Source organism: Muntiacus reevesi, chromosome 3 (genome assembly GCF_963930625.1).
Source record: "Muntiacus reevesi chromosome 3, mMunRee1.1, whole genome shotgun sequence".
Classification (NCBI taxonomy): Eukaryota; Metazoa; Chordata; class Mammalia; order Artiodactyla; family Cervidae; genus Muntiacus; species Muntiacus reevesi.
In genome coordinates this window covers 145,864,422-145,876,600 of record NC_089251.1, presented here as the reverse complement: position 1 = coordinate 145,876,600, position 12,179 = coordinate 145,864,422, and the positions used below count along the sequence as shown (strand labels likewise).

The window sequence follows — 12,179 nt, the reverse complement described above, 5'->3', positions numbered from 1 at the left end:
TGGAGGGGATATGGAGAAAGTGGTACTCATACCGTTGATAAAAGTGCAAACTGATACAAGCTTTCAGAAAGGTTATTCAGCAATGCCTACTACACTTTTCAATGCATATACACCATAATTTAACAATTTTACCATTAAGAATTTATACAATGGATATACTCAGAGTATGCTAAGATATAGGCATAAGGATGCTCGTATAGCATTTTCTTTAAAAAAAAAAAATACGCACACAACTGGAATCAAAACATTCATAAAGAAACAGTTTATAGAGGAACACAAAACAATATAATGCATTAAATACATGTGTGTACTTTAAAAAAGCCCAATTGTTGCCAATTAAAAAACTGTTTAATATTAATTTTAAGCCTAGCTTTATATCAAAAGACAGTCTCTACTAAATAGTGTCTACTTAGCAATGTGCAGCTTCTATTTATGGTTAAATCGTTCTCATGCCTACTATTTACAGGCATCATAAACACTGTGGTTTTTTTTTTTTTTTTTAACAAGAGTCGCAACCACGAAATAGAGAAGACCAAAATAAAAGCAGTAGGAGGAGACTGATAATGGTCGCTGAGGTGCCACAGACACACAATCCCAGCAAATACTAGGAAAGAGGATTTCAGAGATAGAATGGGCAAAAGAATTAAACATACAGAAATGTCAAAAAAGGTATTTGGTTTTTAAAAGGGGGTATACAGAGACCATAAAATTAACAGTAATAATCTAGAAAGCAGTCCAACCAAGAGGTTAGGCCCAAAGCCAGGCTGTAAGTAATCATGAAGAAGGTGGTAGGAATGGAGAATAGTGAGCATGCACCAAGGTCTGTAATATCCAGGCTTTCAGATTATCATGGACAAGTAAAATTTAAAAAAACTTCTGTGGTTATTGGCATAGGGTTGCTGTTTTTCTAGTTCATAAATGGAAAAAAATGTATAAGAAAAAAAACATAATAAACAATAGCATTTACCAGAAAAGTTTATAATTTTATGTTGGTATAAGAAAAAATTTCCTATACTTGAATTCAGAAAACTTTAGTAAACTTTTTAAATTCCATCTTATATAAACAATTATTTTCTTGAAACATGTTGGTCAATATAGTAATCTGTACAAGCCAGTGCAACATGAAGTAAAGCTGAAAGTATTTATTAGGTACTTTAATTTTAATTCCAGTTGTCAAAAACTCACTTTCCTATCCAAGCTCATTGCATTTGCATGCAATTTAATTATCCCCCATATGCTATCTTACTGTCCAAGCTGTCATTTCCAAATTAACCACTGCAAGGGCAATGGAACTAAAATGGGATCAAACCAATTAAGATTTACCTACACCCACCCCCTGAAGTTGAAGGAAGGAAGAAAGCACCTTCCCTGAAGAACTCAACCACCAGGAACCTGAACACAATCTCAACTAAGAGTTCTGTCCACAAAGAATCGACAACTGTTGAGCTGGCAACTGAGAATCACATGTTACGTAAGTCCTTATGGCACATGTAATTTTTATCAAGTTCTTTCAAATTACAATACTCCAGAGATCTGAATTTATAGATTATGAATCTGGTGCTATATTTAAGAAAAATAGAATGGTAATGCAAATATGAGAATAAACATGCTACTGTCTAATAGGTCATCTAGTTCAGAGTCAGCAATGTACTGACTGAATTTGACCTGCCACCCATTCCCTGTAACCTGTGAGCTAAGAACAGGTTTCACATTTTTAAACGGTTGGGGGAAAGAAAAAGTCAAAGTTAAAATGTTTCATGATGTGTGACAAATATGTGAAATTCAAATTTCAGTTTCTATGAGTGAAGTTTTACTGGAGTAGAGCCACACTCCCTTGTTTATGTGTCGTCAACTGGTTGCTTTCATGCGACGATGGCAGAGCTTAGTAACTGTGACGAAAACCTTATAGTCAGCCAAAGCCTAAAATATTTACTATCTGACTTTTTACAGAAAAAGGTTTGGACTCCTGATCTAGTAGTAAAATAATTCAGACATCAAATAACCATCTGTATACATCAATAGTTTCCTAGTTCAACTTCTGAAATAGGGAACCACCTACATTTAGGTATACTTGTAATTAGATCACTATCTCTAAAGAATTTCAGTAAGGAATAGACTTCTATTTTCTATACCTACTAGTATACTTAAAAATTATTTTCAAGTTCTAAGAAAATATTTTTTAAAACTCATAAGCTACAAATTGCTTGTGAAGAAGTGGAGAGGAAAGGGAAGGTGAAAGAAGGAAGAAAGAGAAAGAAGAGAGGCAGGAGGAGAAGGAGGATGAAAAGGAATAAAAGCAAATGCCTCTCCTATGGTCCTAATGGGTTCTTAACCAAAACTGTGGTCCTTAATCACACTGTAATCAAATACCATTGTGGAAATCTAATGATAACGTCAGGATCTTCTGCTTGCTACTCTGTTACACACTGACTGGTTTAATCTCATATTTTCATTATAATTCCCATTTTTTGTTTTTTATATTTACTATGGCACACAGGAACACAAAAAACTGTATGTGCGTGTTCACTACAGGTGCTAGATCTTCAGTCTAGAGAATTGCTTTTAAATTAGTTTTAGAGATTTTGTTAATGATATGGTCTTAACTGTTATACACAAGAATAGAGAAAACCCAGGTGAACACAGAACTAAGTCCATTTCCACAGTCATGCAGGAAGAATCTAGGTCTCCAGGGCAGTTTAGAAACCTGACCAACCTACACACTGTGCATCAGGTCAGGGGTGATCTAGAAGTGATATGTTCTTCCTGATGACTCTTTAAAACTAAGGAAACCCTTTGGACATGCCCTGGCCCAGATCTGAACTCCTCCCTAGGATTAGTTTAGAGTAGCAATTCTGACATATAGGACATATATATATATATATAGCAATATAGGACAATGTATACACCTTGGCATTAGACAAGCCTGAATTTTATCTCATTTACTGGTTTTCTGATTCTGAGCACATTACTTCCCAGTTCATAATTGTTGAGGCGGAAGTAATAATCAATTATTCTTTAGAGGGAGGGTCAAGTATGATGAGCACCAAAATGAATAACAGAAATGCCTAACTCGGTAACGGACAGGGAGTGGGCACTGAAATGTGACACCCATCCCTCCAGCTATCCCCTTTAACCTGTGCCTGAAGGAAAATGATGTCTTCTTAATATTTCTAAGGTTTCTGACCCAACAGTCAACTCTGAGCTCAGAATGGCTACTTTGTTTAAGTATGTATTAGATGTAAAGATTACCTCTGAAAAATCTTCATTTAGAAAAAGAGAAAGATTAAGCAATAAAGCAATAAGTGCCATAAAGCAGGACCACTGAAGGAGATTATTACTGAAGTTGATTCCTTCATGGATTCTGGGGAAGGGCTACTGACCATAAAAACTGTAACTAGCATAGTAGCTGCATTAGCTTCCTATTGCTGTTCCAATGAATCACCACAAATTTCAGTGGCTTAAAACAACACCAATTTATTATCTTACAGTTCTGGACCTCAAGGAATGAAAAACTTTCAGTGGATCAAAACCAAAACCCAAGGTGTTGGCAGAGCTATGCTTCCTCTTTCGGCTCTAGGGGGAAATCCCTCTCCCTGTCTTGTCCAGCTTCTACAGCTGCAGTCCTTGGCCCAGGGCCCCTTTTTCCATCTTCAAAGCCAGCATCTCCAGATCTCTCTCTCTCTGCTTCCCCTGTCACATCACCTTCTTCTGCTATCTCCCTCTTATGGACATCGATACTTTTATTTAAGGCCCAACTGGATTAGCCAAAATAATCTCCCCCTCTCAAAATCCTCAATGTAGTCCTTTCTGCAAAACCCCTTTGGCTATAACAGGTAATATTCACAGGTTCCAGGAGACTAAGGTCTAGGTATTCTGGAGGGCCATTATTGAGCCTATCACAGAAGTTAAAAACATGGATTCTGAATCCCAGTTCTACTACTAGTTGCATGACCTTGGACAAGTTACTTAACCTCATTTCTTCATTTGTAAAATGGCCTTAATAACATGTCTCCTTTATGGAGATTAAGTGAGTTACAAGAGGATAATAGAAGAACCTGCCTCAGATGGTCACTGGGAAATTCCATGAGTTACTACATGTAAAGCTCTTAGAACAATATCTCAGAATACAGTAAATGCTATGCAAATATTAGTTATTATTATTTCTATCACCATCAAATAGTACCATTTTATCACTATAATTATAATTATTCAAGCCTACAGAAAGCTGCACACACTGTAGAACCTACTGCCGATTGCTTTATGGCATCGTCTTGCAACTAAGAAGTCACATTTCCTTCCCGTCTTCTGCTGAGTGATGCTAGTGTAGCGCCCTTTGTCATTTTCTCTCTACCTCTGCGATGCATAAAGAGAAAGCCTGCAGAGTCACAGTCCTAAATGCAGTAGAAACTGAAGTCTGGCAAGCACAAACAGTACATACCCAGTGCTTTTCCTAGTTCCTACACACAGATTCAGTGCTTCCTAGAGTACTTTCTACTTGCTATGCTGGATTTATATTCATTCTTTTTAGGAACAACTTCACTGCTTTTCTCCATAAAATAATCAACCAAGCATGCATTATTTAACAAGAAGCCAGCTTTTGTAATTCTTGCACATTTAGGAGAAAATAAACTAAACCAGCCCAGTGACTTATTTTAATAACAATGAGACATAAAACGAACAAACAAAACATGTCATTGATATAAATACTGCTGGCAGAATACAACAGGCGGATGACTTAGTTTAGCCTAGCCATGGAAACTAAATGATCAACAGTGAGGGCCTAAATATAGGCCCTGTGCCTTAAAAAAAAAAATCTTGCTACTTCCTTAAAGCAGGATACTCTGGCCAAAACAGCCTTACAGGATAGGCTAAAACAATTCAGGGACACTTCACTTTGACAAGAGTGCAGAGCCTACAATACAGTAACTATAATGATGTGACAAATATTTAAATTGAAAAAATATACTTAAAACTTTTACTGTACAAATAATACTTTGGGGATTAATTTAAAATACATGTTGGCTGCTGATCTGCCTGCAGAAATGGGAACAGTGACAATCACTAATTCCAGCAGCAGCTCTGGTAGGCAGTGAGAACCTTAATCCAGACCAAAGATAAACTGCAAAATTTCAAACATAAAATAAATGTACCACGTTCTTACATTAAACAACAGACTTTCAAGAGACTCACTAATTTTCTGCTACATCAAAGATAAAACTTACTGAAAAACCCCACTATAATCTTAAAGTCAGATACTAAACTACAAAAAAGTCTACAGGAAGATTTCAGTGCTAAAAGCTGAAAAAGGGATGGCGGCGGAGGGGTGTACCCCTGAAATCCACCCTGGATAGCGAGCAACAGATCTCACAAAGGCAGAGACCACACGAGACACCAGGACCAGCTGCTCGGGCAAGCCACAGTACACCACCTCCAGCAGCTGTCAAGTTCACCCCAGGAGCTACGTGGTCCCGGCAAAATTTTGACCCCTTTTTTGTGTGTCATTCAATTTAACGACCAGTAGGGTTTCCAGAGTATAAAATACAGAGAGGCAGCTCTACTTACAAACAGGGTGAATTCCAAAAGGCTGTGAAATCCATTAGTCTAAAAGTCCAAAACTATGAGTGAGATTTAGGTTTTTGGGGTCCACATTTCCTCTGAGCTGGTATATTTTTGGCATCAAAAAAAAATAAGTGTTCTGTTTTGTTTACAATGAACATTTACAAGGGAGGCAGTCAACCCCTCCCTTCCATAATCTCCAGCAACAGAAGGGAGGGAGCCTCTGGCAGCTAAGGAATCCACACTAGAGTTTGACCTGCAGATTAGAAATGGCCATGAACCCACGGTGCCATCTGTGAGGTTTGATAAGTTTCCACAGGACCACTTTCACTCATCATACCCAGCCTTCAAGTTCTTGAACTCCAACTTTAACCTGAATTAGACTTTGACTAAACAGGCATCCCATTTTAGACATTCATATTTCTTCACCTTTGGCCGCCTGTCAACTGCACAGGCACATCCTGGGACTGTCCTTCATAATCATTTTTATTATCCAGTCATAAATTTAACATGCGTAATTTTTTAACTTTCAGTTTTTTACGCAATTTGTATTTTCATGTTGATCCATCTATCACCAGTGCTGCTTTCAGAGACAAAATGGGGCTTTATAATATTTACAAGATACCTCAAAAGTATACACATATAAAATAAACATGTTATAAATAACAATGGTTGAGTTGGAAATGATTTAATCTACTGGTGATCAGCGGAGCTGAACTCCTTGATCTGTAGCATCCATTGCCCCTATCCAGAAACTTTCAGAAGTTACAGGTTTTAAGCAGACAAGCTTATGTTTCAAAGGATTTATAAGAAAGAAAATCTACCATGCAAGGACAGGGCTCTTGATCTTAGCCAAAAGGCCGGGAAGCGATTAGAGAAATGTACTTTTAGATGTCGCTTATGCTTGACATTTGGTTTCAAGCCAAATATTGAAGAAGGTTTGAAGAAAAAATTAGTCTGCTGTCTTGTCTGCAAAGATAATGAATTTATATTTCAATAATCCAGTCTGAACTATGGCAGTAGAATGGGATACTGTTTCTCTATCCTTCCTCAACAAACAGTAAATAGCAAGAGAATGGGTGACTGCTAATAAGTATCTGATTTATCAGGGTCATCAAATCACTAAGAGCTAAAACCACCATGGTTGGATGGCATCACCAACTCGATGGACATGAATTGGAGCAAGCTCCGGGAGTTGGTGATGGACAGGGAAGCCTGGTGTGCTGCAGTCCATGGGGTTGCAAAGAGTCAGACAGGACTGAGCGATTGAACTGAACTGGAAGCCACCACAGCAACACTGAAGAAGATTTTCCAGGCAAGGAACCATCTGTGAGTCAATGGTTAATTTTACCACAGTTATACAACTGTGGTTGTATAGTCCATATAGTACCTCTTACAAAATTAGACAAACAATCCAAAAAACAAAACCACAAAACATTAGGGACTTTTTCAAGAAAGCCAGGTCTAGTCATTATTAGAAGGCTTCTGTTTCATGTTTGACACCTACATCCTCATCAAAGTACAATGACAATTATTAAAATATGACCCCAATCATGAGGAAATGTTAAATCATGCTCTCATGCCTACTCTTCAAGAAGTTAGAAAAGCAGGATTTAAAAGAAAATGTTAAGAAACAATATTTTATGGTGTTTAAATAAGTAAGTTTTACCTATCTGGAAAATTCACACACCCAGGTGTGCCAGAATAATAACTATGGCATCTTTATTCTTAACTTTTTTAAAAAATTTATTTTTAATTGGAGGATAACAGCTTTACAATGTTGTGTTGGTTTCTGCCATACAACACTGTGAATCAGCCATAAAGATACGTATGTCCCCTCTCTCTTGAACCCCTTCCCCACCCCCCTAGTTTGAACAGCTATGGCATCTAATAAAGATTACCACTACCACTGGATTTTATTTTCCAATTCTTGGAAGTATAATATTAAACACGTTAGCATATGTGCTTCCTTTTTCCATTTGGCATTTCAATGAGCTACACACACTGGTATTCAAAAGTTAAGGTCAGAAAAGTTAAATAACACCTTTCTATTTATAAAGGATTATGAAATAAGATAAATTACATACCCCATTTATTTTTACAGACTTTTCATTTGTTATCCACATTCACCAATTGCTAATATTAAAATAGTCTTTCTGTGCCTCAGTTTTCTCATTTATAAAATGGGAGCAATAATGAAGTGAAGTGAAGTCGCTCAGTTGAGTCCAACTCTTTGCAACCCCATGGACGGCAGCCCACCAGGCTCCTCTGTCCATGGGATTCTCCAGGCAAGACTACTGGAGTGGGTTGCCATTTCCTTCTCCAGGGGATCTTCCTGACCCAGGGATCGAACCCAGGTCTCCCATATTGCAGGCAGGCGCTTTAACCTCTGAGTCACCAGGGAAGCCATAGGACCTATTTTATGTGGATTAAATGGGCTAATATTTATAAAGCATATATAGTAGTATTTGGTATACAGTAAGCATTAGTTATGTGTTTAACAAATGTAAAAGCTAAATAGATATGGAGGTAGAATTATAAAATACAAATCACACCATTTCATGGTACCTGGTCATGGCACACAGACTGAGAAGAAACAGGACTCAGATCCCCTCCGCATGGTCAGCAGCCCTGGCTCTCATGAAGAACATGCTTTTATAGAAAGCATGGCTCTATATCTCATTGCTCTACATCTCTCTAGATCTATCTGGGCGTGCCACCTAGTAATAATTCAGGAATTATTAACAATTATTCTTACCCAAGGTAATCCTTTCTTGTCACTAATTACTGGCCTTAGAGGAACTGTTCTAATCCTATAAAAATTTACCCAAATAAAAAGCCCTTGGTGAGAATGCAGGCTAGTACAGACATTCAGAAGACCCACAGAAACTAGGCTGTCAAATTAAGTACCCTTCAGTCCAGCAGTTCTGCTCCTGGGTATATCTATCTCGAAGAGACTCTCATATCACCACGTAAAGAGACAGGCGTGAGACTGTTTCCTGCATTTGCTGTTTGTGATAACAAGGTGAGGGCCTGCTCCCTGGAGGGTAATAGGTCAAATGTGGACACACACCATGGAGTAACGCAGCTCTAAAATTACAGTGCTGAGTGAATAAAGCAGGATAAAATGAGAGATACCATAAAGCAATTCACATAAATTAATGTTTTCTGCACTATAAACATTAAAATGCTTGCCTTGATGAGAAGAGAGTGGGAGAATTCGGAGCAAGGTATGGAGATACAAGGGAAAAAAATTTTAAAGTCTATGAAATCCTACTGCTGTTTGGGCAGACTACTTATTGTATCATTGCTACTGCATCTCTTCAGTCCTTAATGTCTGAACATGTGCCTGGACATGAAAACACTTGCTGGAGAGAGTATATGCAGAACTAGCAATCTCTGCAATGTAAACTATGTGGGGCACAGTTCCTGACAATTTCTTAAAAGGCCATGTAACTTCTCTATTACTACCTAGCTGCTCTAAATCTGTATAATTAGATTTCAACTAAAAAAGTGGTTAAAAATACAAAGTGAGATTAAGACTTGATGTTGACATCTTCAGGTGTTTGATTATCTGGTAAAAAAAAAATTTGAAGGGAAAAATGCTTGAAGTTCAAAGATGACAAGAGTTTAAAAGTGGCATATAATAAGTTTATATTTCTTAAACAAACCTATTTACCATCTGATGAATAGCTCAAAATTACTAAATGCACACCTCAAAAGGGTAGACTTCTCACATTCACAAAATAGTCTTGATTTAGTTCTCTAAGAGAAAGAGCAACTTGATACTTAACCTCTGTCTGAAACTATCTTTTTAAGAGTGCACCATCTTTGAACCACCTGACTAAAGAACTACATAAGGTTACATACTACAATCAACTCTAACGCTGCAAAAGTCTTTTCAAGATAGGTTTTGTTATAACTTCTGTAAACAGTGGAGACTAAGTTTGATATGAAAATTTTATAAAGTTTTCTAAATGGAGAAAATAAGCTACTGGAAGAATTATTATTATCAAATTAAACCTAATAAGGCACATATTTCATCATTTTAACATACAACAGCAGAGTTCCTCTTAGGAAAGAAATGCTTTTTGTTCGGAAAAACACATGGAAAATGCACTTTCAGCAGAAGGTAAGGCCTCGTAGCATCAAAGGAAGGCAAAGGGGCTCTGCATGAGCCCAGGGAAACAACTTTATACTTTTCCCTCCTCTGGAGGGGAGAGAGAAGGGAAGGGAAAGAAGTCCCATCCAGATGGCAGTAACTCAGAGGTCACAGAACACTAGAATCTGCAGAAATCTTAGGGAAAGTTTAGGCTTCTTCATAACATAAAACTGAAGGCTCTTGAGCCGACTGTTTAGTTCTTAAAGGGTCTGTCTGGACACTCAGATGACATTTGGGTATAGATATATTAAAATATTCATTCATAAGAGCAGCTGCTGTCAGGAATTTATATTCTAGGATATTAATAATGTCATCATAGCTACCATATTTTAAATTTTTTTTTAACATAGAAAATTATGTCCTTTTGACTAAGTGAAAGTGTTAGTCGCTCAGTCCTGTCCGATTCTATATATCCATGGACTGTAGTCTGCCAGGCTCCTCTGTCCATGGAGAGGCAAGAATACTTGACTGGGTAGCCATTCCCTTCTCCAGGGGATCTTTCCAACCCAGGGATCAAACCCAGGTCTCCTGCACTGCAGGCAGACTCTTTACCATTTGAGCCACCTGGGAAGCCCTTTTGACTAAAGTAATGGCTTAAAAAAAGATAAAAAACAATTACAGGTCTTCAAAGATGGATAATGCAGAGTAAGTGGCATGATAGAGTTTGTGGTTTTCCTGTTCTCTTAACCAAAAATGAGGGGAAACACCTCAAGCAGAGGCATTTTATATAATAGATTCTGTGGGTACCAAAATATGTACAATACTTGCAGAACCAAATAAGTTCTTCCCTAACAAATCAGAAAGCATTTTCTTTCAAGGTTGACTGGTAAAATTTAGGTAGTAGATTAAATCAAAAGGTACCATCACCTGAAAATCTACAAACGTTTCACGTAAGGTTAAGAAATAAATGGAACAGATATAATCATGCTGGCAACTTAAGAATATTCCTGTATAATCTGCTCTTCCAGACTTATCTTCAAATCAAACAGCCAAGAAGACACCTTGAAACAGACTTTCATAGAGCAATGAGGTAAATTCAAACTTTAAACACAGGAACTCAAGGAGAGGTTAAAAAATCTGTCATTTCTTTTTTAAAGATTTTTACTGGAGTGTAGTTGATTTACAATATTGAGTTAGTTTCAGGCGTACAGCAAAGTGAATCAGTTATACAGATACATATATATCCACTCTTTTTAAGATTCTTTTGTGTCCTCATTTCTGTCTCCTCTGACAATAAAATATAAATTTGCCTTTGGTGGCTTTAAGATGATCCTAAATCCTTCAGTTATTTTAAACTTAAATACTTAAAGTCTTTTGAAGTAAAAAGTTTTCAAAAGCTGCCACAAGAAAAACCATAGGCAAGACAGCTCTTCAGATCAATGAAGTAATCAGTGGCACCAGAACATGCAAGCTTACTTGACCAGGAATAGGGTATAACTTAAAATAGGGGTGAGTGACGGTCAGGATAGAATATTTATCATAAACATATTTATAAACATATATAATTCTAGAATTCTGCATAACTAAGACATTTAACCACTTCAATAATATAATTCTACTGCACAAGAGACATTCAAATTATATTATGGTTTAGACATTAACACTCATTTTCTAAATCAGTTGCTACAGTCAACTCCAGGACTTTGAGATAAGATTACCTTTTGAGGGAGAACTGACATGCGGTAGATGATTTTGATTTGCTGTGAAATTCAGGAATCAAATAAGAACAAATACATTTTTTGTGGGGGGTTGACTATTGGCTATCTGCAACACAGATAGACATTAGATTCTGAGTTTGATGTGTACAGTAACTAGGTGGCTGAGGAAATTCAGTAATTCTCTTCCTCCATCTGTCTTTAATAGCCAATATCCCAAGTTCCTCAGGATTTTGATCATGAAAAAAACCCTCCTCTCCTTTATCTCCTCAGAAATTGCATCTGCTTCAAGGACTTAACTTCTAATTATACAATAACTGGTCCTGAAGGCCCTATTTTCAGCCCAAATTGGCATTTCTTAGCTTTAAACTGGACTTCTAAATATCAACTTATAATCAACATCATAAATTCACCACATTCTAAACCAAATTCATTATCCTTCTCCTATGAAATCTGCTTTTTCCTGTTTTACTAACGAGTTCATACCACAGATCCACCTGATAAGCAGAGTCAAAAATGTCAAGAATCACCTTTCTTCTCCCCTAGTCCGCACTTCCCAGTTCCTGTCAACTTATTCTCCAGGCCTATTGCTCTGGCATGTTCCAAGCCCCTCTCTCTGTCCCTGGCTACTGCAATAGCTTCTCACCTGGCCCTCCAGCCTCAGTCGGCTCTCCTCTGAGCTAGTGTGGTTCCTGGAATGCATAATACTACTCAGCCCAGTAATTTTCTGGTAGAGTCTTTAGGTTTTCTATGTAGAGGATCATGTCGTCTGCAAACAGCGAGAGTTTCACTTCTTTTCATATCTG

The 12,179-nt window shown here is 37.3% G+C and overlaps 1 protein-coding gene across 6 annotated transcripts in view; it reads right to left on the bottom strand.

Annotated features, from left to right (window-relative positions):
• The window catches only part of TRAK2 (trafficking kinesin protein 2), a 70,177-nt gene that overhangs the window by 41,196 nt on the left and 16,802 nt on the right, over positions 1 to 12,179 (bottom strand). The gene's annotated exons all lie outside the window — the stretch shown is intronic.